Below are 13866 nucleotides of genomic sequence, written 5' to 3'. Positions count from 1 at the left end.
CCAACAACAGGAGGGTGTTGAGTTTTGAGCTAGTGTGTTTAGAAACAGAGAAAATAACACGCGACCACAAGTCAGGAGGGAGTTTTAGCTAGATGATTGGGTTTGGCCATATTTCATATGACATCCACTTGTTGCATTAGTTTTATTACTAATTATTTCAATAACCAATGTCAATTTAAATGTTAGTAATACATGCTATCTCAGAAGCAGTAGTTTCTATTTTAAAGCATCAACAGTAAGAGATTCATTATGAAGTGTGGATCTCTCAGAATTATGAAGGCTGAAAACATACTCTGATCAGTAATTCATAGACCCACCACAAGGAGCATGGATTGGGTGGCCCTGGAAGCTCCTAGGATAGGGACCCAGTATGAACATAGGAGCCATTGTCCTGGTAAGGAATCCTTGAGATATTTGGTAGCAGAAAATGGAAATGCCCTTCATATTCCGGTGTTCACTTAAAGTATCTGATTGGAAAATCCCAAATCAGACAGGTTCAATCTTCAAATGGTTCTGGGAAATGTAACTATTTCATATGGCTACATTCAAGGTATAGGACAGGTCGATAGAGTGTCCACTGATATACTGCAGCTACCACGAATATAGTTTTTTAATATAAGGTTGAATATGATTTTTCAACCTTTTGGGAGTTACCAATGAAAGGACATACCTTAAGTCAGGAGACAGGAGTCGTAGACTTCTTGACAAGTTACAGTTATGACAAAATGTTTCAACATTTTGAAAAAAAATCTCTCCACAATAAAAAGTCGAAGATTCCAGTCTCTTCATTGGCAGCAGCCATTGTGGTGTATTGAAGGTAAGGCTTCATTCTTCATTTGCGATTGTGATGCATATTTCAGTTTAATTTAACTGTTATTGTCATTTTACTCAGTGTTTCGTGTAATATTGAAGTTAAATTGTTTCTGTGAATGCAGACAGCTGGCATTGCTAATCTTGTTAGGGAAACATGTGCTTCAGAAGCTGCGCAAGTGTTAACCTTTACAAAGATTCGCTTTAGTACTTGCCCAGCTTCGCGCCCTAACTGAGGCTCGCTGGAGCTCTTTTCCTGCCAGTACACAACACAGCAAACTTAATTATTGTTTTGGTCTCTATCACTAACTGTAGATACTGTTTCTAGGATGTAATATTCTACTTGGCTCAGCACAAATGCACCAGATATAAAATAACATCAGGCCTTGGGATGCAACCCAAGAGGCTGAAACAGGGCTGGTGAGCAGAAAATCAGGCTGCCTCAGTCACAATGTGTCTGATGGCAAGAACTAGAACCTGCGGAAGAACATGACACATCTACAGATGCAGCCCTGCCTAAGACAGGCAAAGGTAGGGGAAGCTCGCCAAGAAGAGAATGCCTAGGAATTACTCAGGATATAAAATACAGGTTTTTTTTCCTGCATAATTACAAGAAAAGGAGAAAAGGTAAAAATAATAGTGGTCTGCTAATATATTCTCACTGAAAAGTGTACCATTCTCTTCACCATATCTTAGATCTTGCAACCAAGTTCTTAACTTTAAGAGAACTTCAGACATACAAACAACCAATAACAAACAAGCCTCACAAACTTATGGACATGCATTAAAAAATTACTTTGCATTATATAACTTAAAATGTAAATGAGTTATTTATCCAAATGTCGGTAATTTCAGCATATAGAGGGAAACCTGATGACTGAAAATGAGACAACATTCTATTCAATAAGCCTTTAGACTGGACATTCTTCCCTTCAACCTGCGTAGTGGAAGAACCAACTCCCACAGGTGTCCTCTAATCTTCTCCACAGATGTTGCAGACAGTGTGTGCCTCATACGTGTGTGTGTACATGCATGTGTGCATGTGCACGGATTGTTTTAAAGTGACTTTCGCAATTCCCTATGAGGCAGTCAGTGACTGTGCCTGATACCTGAGTAAATTCTGAGGTGGGGTAAACAGTAGGAAGAGCCCCCTCTGTGTTCACACTCACAAAGCGGGTGTGAATCAAAGACATGTCTATCAGGAGCAAGTGAGACTCAAGCATTCCAATATTTTACTACATTTGAGAGAAGAATAACAGTACTTAATTTTAGAAACCCATATTAAAATTGCTAATATCCTAATCAATAATTTATGAGTTGTAAATGTTGAAGAAAAATTTTTACTAAAAAGGTTTTTATAGAAAAAGGAAGCCGGCAACGGAGAGTCATAGAAAGAATGAACACCAAGGACAAGTTCAAAGCCAGGTGCAGATCCACATCAGAGCATCAGGAGCATGAACTACAGATGGATTTAATGTTCTAATTAAGGAATTAACAATGGTGATTTAAAAGCCCAAGTACAGGCTGATTACGCAGGACCAGTTTAATTCCTAATTATACAGGAGATTAGTCACAAAGACCAAGAGAGGTATAACTTGCACCCACCAACCTCTTTTTATAATTGCAGACATCAAACGAGTGAAATATTAGAGGAAAAGAAACATTAAAAAGAACAATTTCAAAATCAGAAAGTTTGAATTAATGTATAGACATAACTGATAAACCGACATAAGTATTGACAATCTCTAAACCTAGATAACAGAACCCGGAACATGCCTAAGTAGCTAGGACATGATACATTTGTTATTCAGGGGCCTTTCAGAACTGAGCCTTCTGAAAACACACTTTTATTTTTCTTTCAGATTAAGAATCTGAAACCAATGTTATAATCTCTACCTTATTTGATCTGGTATTTGATTAATTGACCTATATTTAACCTTTATATGTTCACAAGGTGCAATCCATACATTTAGAGCTATACTCTAACGAGTACAGTTAAATGTATTCCCGCCACTAAAGGCAAGAAAGCACCTTCAATCTCTGGGGAAATGTTGGGGGTCTTTAATTCTCACTGCAGCCTTACCTTGAAAATTTGTTATTACTATGCTATGCTTTTAGGAACCTTTTTCCAAGATGGCATAAGCACCTATTTTGTACTGGCTTTCAGTTCTCTGGGGCCACTTCAGATGTTTTCTATGGTCTCGGGAACCCCTGATGGGAACAATAAACCCAAGAAAGTATAAAGATTCCAAGTGGGCAGCCCCTAGTTTCAGTGCACAGGCTGGCCTTGCAGCTACACCTGCCTGGTTTACCCACATTTGTGGTGTTTTTAACCAAAATTGCTCCTTTGGCTTGAGTTATTATTGTTTGGTTAGTTTGGTTTGTGTTTTGTTTTGTTGGGGTTTTTTTGTTTGTTTTGTTTTCCCAGACAGCTTTTGAGTGGCAGGAGTTAGCTAGTTATGCTGGTCGACCTTTAAGCAGCATATATGCCTTCTCTAGGAACATCTGTCTGGTGCTTTAAACCACACTGAGATGGGCTACCCCCACCCTTCTCATTGCGTCATTTCAGTGTTGTTGGGGCTGGTGCTGAGGGCCTCGCTCCCAGCATAGTCTTCTCAGAAGGTTTGAGACTTACTGGAAAGAAGCCACGCCCGCCCTCTTCACACTTTCTGGGAAGTCAGTCCCTGCTCACACCTTCTTTGATATAAAAACTTCATTCAACTACATCTAGCTATTTCCTGAAAGCTTTAATTAGCAAAAGAACTACAAAGACAATTTTATCAATCTTATGTATAATTTAGGAGAAATTATTTGAAATAATTAGATCTTGAGTTTAATGTTCATCTTTAGATAAGCAGAAAGCTGGTTTTTACCTCAGAGGAAAGTCATTCATCAAGTCATAATTATTATAATAATAATAAATCTTAAAACAATTTGTGGTATTTTTATCTTAGATATGAGATCCCTAAAGTGTACTAAAATCCAACTATTCCACTGTAGGTTCCTTATATTTTAGTCTTCTAAGGAAAATATGGGAGCCAGTTGGTGGCTCTAATCTCTAATCTCAGCACTAGAGAGGCAGAGGCAGGCAAATCTCTGAATTTCAGGTCAGCTTGGTCTACAGAGCGAATTCCAGGATGGCCAGGGCTACAGAGAAACCCTGTCTCAAACACAGAAATGAAGAATATGGCTACATTGACTTAATGCTCACATGAATATGGTGTCAAGACAAATTTTCCATGGCTGCAACGCCAGTGTGCACTCCTTGGCATAACACATACCTGGAGAGTTCCTGTAGGTAAACTATGCGGAGGTTTATATATGGGGGTTTCTTAAAAACTTCTATCTGTATGTAAAACCAAATTACTTGCACTTAGGGAACAGATAATCTAAACACAGTACAAACTAATTTACTCAACCAATATATACTCTGTAAATCAATATTATTAGGTAAAAGATATGCTGCCACTCTGGATTAATCACTTCAAAGTAAGTAAATCTGCATTTTCAAATAAGTACTTATGAAACTGACTTTTCAGCGAGATGGTTCAGCCAGATGAACCAAGTCAGATTTTCCCACAAAGCCAACAAGTAAAGCTATCAAAACTCCTGAACCAGAACTTCTTAATAATCATCTGAAATGATTATAAACTGCTATGAAGACTAATTATTTCAACAAAGATCAGATGATCAAATGCCCCAAATAGAACAAGAGCTGAGTTTCTCACTATGAGAACAAATGGACTGCCTTGGCTGCAGACACAATCACACTGCTTAAATGAACAGAGGCTCGAGCTCTGTGAGTTCTGTCACTTAAATACTGTGTCAGAAGCAAGCTGAGCCTCAGAGAATCAAATAGGCAATGAAGTCTAGCCAAAAGGCATTTCTTCAGGAATCATTCAATAGAATCACATTTATCACATCTTATGCACACACACACACACACACACACACACACACACACACACACATATCAAACTAATGGTAATAATAATGGAACTCAAGAACAGGTAAATCAGACAGGCTGTCTCATGACTGTAATTCTAATACTTAGGGGGTAGGAGCAGAAATATCAGAAGTACAAAGCTAACCTTGGACACGACACTTCATATATTCAAGAGGTCAAGACCAGTCTAATCTACATGAAACTGTCTGGGAGTTGGTGATGAAAGAAAATATAATACTGACAAGTCAATAATGGTAACTTTAACTTTTTAAGAATATTAGTTTAACCGCTAACCAAATGCTACATCTTCAAATCATTTATGTTTTAAAGAATCAGAGAATAGCTTTTACAAGGTTATTAGCTTTCATCTTTACATATTCTATTGATCTTCTGGATCAATAAAGTTATAGCACAATCTCTCATATTATATTTAACTATAATGGATCTAAAAACTGAAATACAATCATTTTTCAGGCAATTAAAGTATGAATAGTTCAATCCAGATCTTGCATAAAAGGTAGAAAAAACCATCTGAATACTGAAGTCGAAGCAGTGTTTAGAAAGACAGCAGGTGGAAAGGATACTCAAGAAACTCAAAGAAATAGAAATTAAGGCTAAAAGGCGACACGGGAATTTGTTTTTTAAAAAAGAAATAGGTGACAACTAAAGAAAGAATTAACACTAAGCTAAAATACAACGTTTACACAACTGAAAAAATGACATCCCTTCTCTTCCTCTGCTCTGGGCCTCTCAACTTCATGGTGTTGCCAAAATGTTGTGAAGGGGAAGCAGGTCGTGATGAGGGTGGACTTCAATATTCCTATGAAGAACAACCAGAGAACAAATGAGTAAAGGATCAAGGCTGCTGTTCCAAGCATCAAATTCTGCTTGGACAATGGAGCCAAATCAGTTGTCCTTATGAGCCACCTGGACCAGTCTAATGGTGTTCCCATGCCTGACGAGTACCCCTTAGAGCAGTTGCTGTAGAACTCAAATATCTGCTGGCCAAGGATGTTCTGTTCTTGAAGGATTGTGTGGGCTCAGAAGTAGAGAATGCCTGTACCAACCCAGTTGCTGGGACTGTCATCCTCTCGGAGAACCTCCGCTTTCATGTAGAGGAAGAAGGGAAGGGAAAAGATACTTCTGGGAACCAGCTAAAATCGATGCTTTCCAAGCCCCCCAGTCCAAACTAGGAGACACCTATGTCAATGATTTGGGGGCTGCAACACCGAGCCCACAGCTCCATGGTGGATGTGAATCTGCCACAGAAGGCTGGTGGGTTTTTGATGAAGAAGGAGCTGAACTACTCTGCCAAGGCTTTGGAGAGTCCAGAGTAATCCTTCTTGCTTATCTTGGGAGGAGCTAAAGTTGCAGACAAGGTTCAGTTGATCAGTAATACGCTAGACAAAGCCAATGAGATGACTCAACAACATGGAGATTGACACATCTCTATGGTGAAGCAGGAGCCAAGATTGTCAAAGATCTCATGTCCAAAGCTGAGAAAAATGGTGTGAAGATTATCCTGCTGGTTGACTTTGTCACTGCTGAAAATTTGATGAAAGTGCCAAGACTGGCCAAGCTACTGTGGCCTCTGGTACACCTGCTGGCTGGATGGGCTTGGACCGTGGTACTGAGAGCAGCAAGACATATGCTGAGGCTGTGGCTTGCACTAGCAGATTGTTTGGAGTGGTCCTGTTGGGGTATTTGAATGGGAAGCCTTCGCCAGGGGAACCAAGTTGCTCATGGATGAGGTGGTAAAAGCCACCTCTAGGGGTTGCATCACTATCACTGACACTTGCTGTGCCAAATGGAACACAGAGGATAGAGTCAGCCATGTGAGCACTGAGGGTGGTCCAGGCTAGAACTCCTGGAAGCTAAAGTCCTTCCTGGAGTGGATGCTGTCAGCAATGTTTAGTATTTTCCTGCCTTTTGTTCCTGTGCACAGCCCCTAAGTCAGTCTAGTGTTTTCCACATCTCCATTTGGTTTAGCACAGGATTCAGCTAGTGACCAAGATACAAGACCAGGAATGCCTAAACAGTTTCACAGCATCTCAGCTTGTCTTTACTGCATCAGGATTTGTCTAAGTTCTTCAAGATCCTATTTAAATTCCTTAGTGACTAAAGCCAGTATGCACTGTAAAGGGCATCTATTTATATTCTGCCTGTGAAAGGAAGTGAGCTGTAAAAGCTCAGCTCTCTTTGACTTGTGTGGCTTCTGGTTAGCTTTGTCGCTTGCTGTTCATGACTCAGCATGGAAACATAATGAAATTCCAGCTGTAGGTTTGGAGAAGTTGATGATATATTAAACAATAAAGATGTCCACTGGGGTCGGGGAGAGAAATAACTTCCTGACCTATTTACTAACGCTAAGAAAAAAAGTATATACGTGAGGACATGGGATAACGAATGTGAAAGTTGGTAAGGGTTACATGTAGATAAGAGAATGTCCCAGTACCTGTAAAATGGTCATTTTATATATGCTATGGAAAAATAGCCACTAGCCAACAATAAAGCACTTAAAGTGGTGGGTGTGCTGCAGCTGCATATGGAGAATATATATCTATATCAATATCTATATATTATATATAGGTATATATAATATAGGTATATAATATATAGATATTGATATAGATATATAGATATAGATATCAAAAAAGACAAATAGAGAAGCAGACATGCAAAGTGTGAAGACACAGATTCTTCCTCCTCCTCTTCTTCCTCCCCTCCTCCTCCTCCTCCTTCTTCTTCTTCATCTTTCTCTTTGTCATTCCCACATCCCTTCTCTTACTTAGAGAAAGGGTCTATCTCATGAAGCCCAGGCTGGACTTGATTCTACTATGCAACCTTGAATGACCTTGACATTCTGATTCTCCCACCTCTGCCTCCTGAGTGTTGCACTGAGAGGTGTACATAACCATTACCAGTTCATTCAGTGCCTGAAATAGGGTCTAGAGCCTCTGGCATGTTAATCAATCATTCTTCCAACTGAGCTACATCCCCTGGCTCCTTCATATTTTATGGCATCATATTCTTCTGAAAAGTATCATTAGAAAATATTGTTAAAAATTCACAAGATCTCTAGAGAAATGCAAAGAATAATATTAAATATATAAGCAGATATCACCTTGGAGGATGCTGATTTATTTTCAGACTGATAAGATTTAGGCTACTTTAATTGGCCTCAAAATGCTGAGCATGTCAAAATGGCAAACACAGTTTGAAGATGCGTCTACTTTGGTTGGGCTGATTTCTGTAACCTTTAAGAAACAGAGCACTTTTTAAAAACTGACAATTTGTATTTATTATTCCTCTGAAATCTAATCTTTAGAATTTTTGTCCTAGTAAAGACTAGACCTAGGGCAATTAGAAACAGTAATTCTTATTATAATGACTTTCTGAACTAGGAATATCCCAAAGTATTTAATAAAATAGCCCCATTCCTTATATCATTATACTAAGGGACTCTTAAGTCATACTTGAAAATATAAGGATGGCAGTGCTTTAGAAAAGCCAAAGTTATAAATTACAGAATTGAGTAAACACAATGAAGTAAAGAGATAAAACAGGTTCTAAATTTTGAATCACTTAGTTTCAAATTCTACATTAGTAGCACTGAAAACAAACTTAATTACTATAAATCTCAAATTTTCATTCATTTGCATAAGAATATTAAAACTGGTTTAGTTTAAATTTAGTTAAATTTAGTTTCAAGAATATTAAAATAAAAGTAGTTTATATGCTTCATTCACACTTAAAACATCACAAACCAAATTACTAGAGATAATATTAAACACTACATCTTGAACATCACAATCATCTATTCTGGCTTCTGCATATGGAGATTCAGCCAATCACACTGAAATACTTGAAAACAAACATACAGTCTCCTCACTACTTTCTATAAACGTTATGATATTGACATTCTACAGGCTATTACAAAATGTAGAGATGGTCTAAAGAATGCAGAAAATATGCCTAGGTTATATGTAAATATTGTACCATTCATGTAGAGGACAGATTTTGTTGTCTGAGGAAGTCCTTATAACTGGCAGCCCATCACCTGTGAATAGAGGACTACTATCTGTTAAACTCTCAGTGCAATGGAACAGGTCCCGTGGCTAAAGACTGCTGAACCATTAATGAAATCCTTTTCTTACCTTTTATGAACAGGACTATAGAAACAGCACACACCCTGGCCTCCTTTACAGTCCCATGTGGTCATAATACACCACTGATTACTGTCTACCTTTCCTTCCATACTGGTCCACAGAGGCTGCCCACGTATAATTATCCATCATCTCATCTGGACTGCGGCCTTATGTTTACTAGAAGATTCCCCAGTGCAATCTGGTAAGTGCTATCTGAGCACAAATTTGGTGGAGCACGTGGTAACTAAAGGAACCAATGGTGGGGGTAAGAAAACTGGAACTTAGGAATGCTTTTCTGCAATTTGATTTGGAGAAATACATGCGCACTGCCAGAATTTATGTGTTTTTATGTCAGCCAGCCTTCTATTAACCAGGGTTTTTTTGTGTGATTGCTTTTACAGAGGTGAAATCACAATAAGGAAATTATCAGAAATACATTCATATGTTTTCAGACATGCCTCTATGCAACTAAAGTAAACACAATTTTTAAAATTTCATACAAAGTGACCTTTAATATTCCTTCTAATTCTGATAATTTGACCTCATGAAATCAACTATAAGGCATATGATTTCCAGTTTTCATACAGCATGCTTATTTTAGTGATACTTTGCATAATATAATGCTAGTTTTATTTTTGAAAAAGAAAATATATAGTTCAGTTCATCTTTATAGACTGAGAGCCTCAATACAAAGAAATATTCATGCTCCTCGATGCATGAGTTTATTAATTTCTTACTTCTAAAGGTTGGCATCCAAGATCTTAGAACCAAATTTAACATGTTACGACATAGGATAAATGACAATCTTACCCATCACTTTGTGCTTTCTTTGTTGGGCCATCCTTCTCACCCACTGTTCAAGCAAAAGTTCAGAGTGTTATAAAGCAGTCCCAGCTGCAGAGGTATGTAAACCAGAAATATCTATACTGGAACTTCCTAACTACAAGCATGATGTATTACAAATTATATTCATGATTCTTTGTGGGTTACTAATTTCTCTTCCTCAGCAACCTCGCCCTCAGCAAACAGAGTTCTTGTTCTCATAAAAGAAAAAGAAGGTGCTTCTGGAATGTGTCTAATTACATATGTGGGACAGTTCCAATTAAACTATTTTACATGAACATAAACACATATGCTACTATATTAACAAACTCTATGTATGTTGCTATCCCCTTCCGTTGTAGGTCATGATTGCTCAGGAGACATCTCAAAACAATGTAGGCTATTGGTGTTGCTCTTGGTCACCCACCAGAATTTGATGGTAATGCCCTTTTGCTGAGGATACCATGAGCATTATTAATAGACATGGAGAAATAATTTGATACTGACTAGAAGTTTCCTCTCTGTTGGCTAACACATTCCAATTCTGTGAGAGTTAACTAGCATAGAAGCTTCTGGTACTATGAGAGTTTAGGAGTGGGGTCATCAATAGTCTTAACCAGATGGTAAACCTATGAACTGCAATAATGACCAGCATGCCAAAATATTACCAAGGATGACACAGTACCATGAATGTTATGGGGATAACCAACTGATGTTTTTTGTTGCATCTCTGGTTGTGCAGGTGATGGTGAAAAATACAGAAACTGCCATTGGTCAAAGTCAAGAGAAAAATATCAGTGGAATATTCAGACATACATGTCATGTTTATTTCAGGTTCTCCCTCCCCCAGGTTTAAGGGCTACTGGGGAAGAAGAGGAAGGAAGATTACAAGAGCCAGAGTTTGGTGAGTACTGAAAAGAGTGTTTTCTGGATATCCCAAGCAATTGAATTTATAAGCTCACAGCAGCTGAGGTTGCCTGTGTAAGACTAAAAGAATCAATATTCATGGATTAGGAACTGGTCTATGAGCCTCTATCCCAGCTGAGGAGCATGAACAATTGATAGTTTCTAGAGTGAGAGAATCAGTTCACTTTAAGAGCATGGCTCTTGGTATGCTAACCACATTCCAGTTGATGGGCTATACTCAGCTGTATGTGGATAGAACAAACTGAACTCAATTGATCATTTTTTAAAAAGATACAAAGTTGGAGTTACAGGTTGAATGGGGTTTACAGGAAATAAATTGGAAATACTGCAGCCAGAGCATGGACTTGGTACCTTAGAAAAATAACTTGTATCACTGGGTCTAAGTCTTGGATGGTCACATCTCAAAACGAAACCCCAGCCCCAACACTGATGAATAATTCTAAGGTCAAACAATGTTTTTCCTTCCGGAACTCACCATCATACCATAAACAGTTTTACTTAGCAAGAAATTAGTTTATAAATTATAAAACAAAACTACTATAAAGAGTAACATGTAAAATGAAAATCTCAGATGCTAATTTGAAGCCTCTTGTACCTGCAGCTACCACACGAATTAAACACGGGCCAAGTTCTATCTATATTAACAAAACACACACACACACACTAAGATGAATTTACTCTTTTTTTCAATAACAGACTTTCAACAAAACATAAAAAAGGAAAATAGAGCTCAATAGGATAATATAAACCAAAGTCAGATGTTGGAATTATCACACAGAGAACTTCAATTACTATGTTTAATATAGCAAGGGCTCTGGAGGCAAAGTGAATATTATGGAATAAAGAAGTATAAGTAGCGAGATGAAAAACACTTGAAAGCAAAAAAGAAGAAAATTTGAAATTACCACAACAGAAAAGAGCGTCTTCAGTGGGCTTGTTCGTAGATTTACAAAGGACAGAATCAGAAAATAGTCAATAGAAAGCCGTACCTGAAGCGCACTAAAGAACCAAAGGGAAGATGTCTGAGAAACTGAAGTAATAGTAGACTCAGAACATGAACATAGCAACAAGACAGTGAGCATGAGATAGAGAACAAAGTGGAAAGGCATTACAAGTGAAGTGACGGACCATCTCCCATCCAACTATCCAGGTGTTGGAAATTAAAGATAAAAACCAAAGTTTAAAAGTACCTAGGCTAAGGCAAATGGAGAGATGATTCGGTGGTTAAGAGCACTTACTGCGGGGTTGGGGATTTAGCTCAGTGGTAGAGCGCTTGCCTAGCGAGCACAAGGCCCTGGGTTCGGTCCCCAGCTCCGAAAAAAGAAAAAAAAAAAGAACACTTACTGCTTTCTCAGAGGATCCAAATTCAGTTCCCAACACTGATGTTAGGTGGCTCCCAACCCCCTGCACCTCCAGCTCTCGGAAATCAGAGATCAGGGTCTGTGGTATATGTACTCACATTACATATACAATACACAAATAAACATAATTAAAAATAATAAAAATAAATCTTCCAAAGGAATTCAAGGGAATAAATATCTAATAATAGAGAAACACTCACAAAAATCACATGAGAATCCTGTCAGAAACCAAGCAAGGCAAGGAGTATGGAATATGTCAACACACTTACAATCCCAGCACTCAAAAGCCAGAAAGAAGAGGTTACTGCAAACTTGAGGCCATCTGTTCTACATATCAAGTCCCAAACAAGGCAAGTAATGAGATAGGAAAAAATGTAGAAAGCACTGAAAGAAAACACACACACACACACACACACACACACACACACACACACACACACACGAGAGAGAGAGAGAGAGAGAGAGAGACAGAGACAGAAAACAAGCAAAATAAAAAAATGAATATCACCCTAGCAGTAGGAAGATGTGAAATGCTACATTAAACATAGAAATTGAAGTTCTCTGTGTGATAATTCCAGCATCCACCCATGTGATCACAAAGAATACTATGTGAAATATTATGCATGTGATATGACATTCTAAAGTTTGCTCCTTTTACAAAATCATGTGTTACTTTTTATAGTGAAAACACAAACCTAAGGAAGGTTGCAAAAATCTTTCTTGTAGAAAATCTAGAGTCTGTTGATCATATTTGATTTGGTAATAACCTTTCAGAAAGCCTCTGTTAATTCTAATCGCCTCAACCAGAAAACAAGTAGAAAAAAAGTAGCCAACAAAACGCAGATTAGCTGGTGGAAGTCTATCTCATCTGTTATACACTGGCTACATTGCTCTAATTCTCTCCCCTCTCCCTCCCACTCTCTCTCTCCCTCTCCTTCTGTCCCTCTTCCCTGCTACCTGTGTATTGTGTTTGTACCACTTATCAGTCATATATATTATTTCTATCTTTGATTCAAACTTGTCTTCACAAAGGTGGTGTTTTGTTTTGTATTTTTCAAACACTTTAATTTCAAGTTACAAGTAAAAATGACCCATTACAGTATTCAGAGAATGAAACAGGATGGAAAAGTGACATATCCACATTATATAAAATAATCCAATAATGGATTTTTCTCTATAAATGTACAGCAACACTATTACCTTAAATTTCTGTTGATATTCTGATGTCAAGAGAAACAGATTGTGGTTCTATAATATTAGAGTCCCATCAAAACAAGTCATAATTATTGATATTGAGATTGAATTTATCTGAAACAATGTTTGTCAACTTCTCTAAGGAAAAAAAAACCTATACCTTAAACATGTGTTTAATGTTAACCTTGTAGAGCAGAGTAATTACTATTTTTGAGGTCCTTACTTCCTTCTTAAAGTCTTTACCCTGAATCAGAACAAAACAATCTGACTTTGGCTTCCCTCCCACATTAAGACTTCTAATGTCCTACCAGAGAGTCCTACTTCAGTCAGAATCATTAAATCGTCCAGCAGTACTGGGCATTTTTAAACAACCCATGTGAATGTGATCACTAATGAAACCAAGTAGCCACTCATCCTTGACATGGCTACTTCTGCTACTCTCACTCCTGAAACCTTCAAAGTGAATGCCAAATGCCAATTACTGACCAGCATAGTGTGATGCCTGTGGGGCAATTTCAGACACAGACAGGCAAGCTGCCAACTCATTTACACTTTGTCCAACATTTGATCACAATGGCTTTCAAAACTAAAATCACAAATATTTTTTTGAAGCAAGAATTGGCAACTAATATTCTATAATGATGTTAACATACATAAA

General features: G+C 37.9%; 1 protein-coding gene and 1 pseudogene across 10 annotated transcripts in view; one reads left to right on the top strand and one right to left on the bottom strand.

Moving 5' to 3' along the window:
- The window catches only part of Spag16 (sperm associated antigen 16), a 919670-nt gene that overhangs the window by 586957 nt on the left and 318847 nt on the right, over positions 1 to 13866 (bottom strand). The gene's annotated exons all lie outside the window — the stretch shown is intronic.
- Positions 5540 to 6671, top strand: LOC134480384 (phosphoglycerate kinase 1-like; annotated as a pseudogene).

The sequence above is a fragment of the Rattus norvegicus genome, chromosome 9 (genome assembly GCF_036323735.1).
Source record: "Rattus norvegicus strain BN/NHsdMcwi chromosome 9, GRCr8, whole genome shotgun sequence".
NCBI classification, from domain to species: domain Eukaryota; kingdom Metazoa; phylum Chordata; class Mammalia; order Rodentia; family Muridae; genus Rattus; species Rattus norvegicus.
This window is presented reverse-complemented; position numbering and strand designations above follow the sequence as displayed.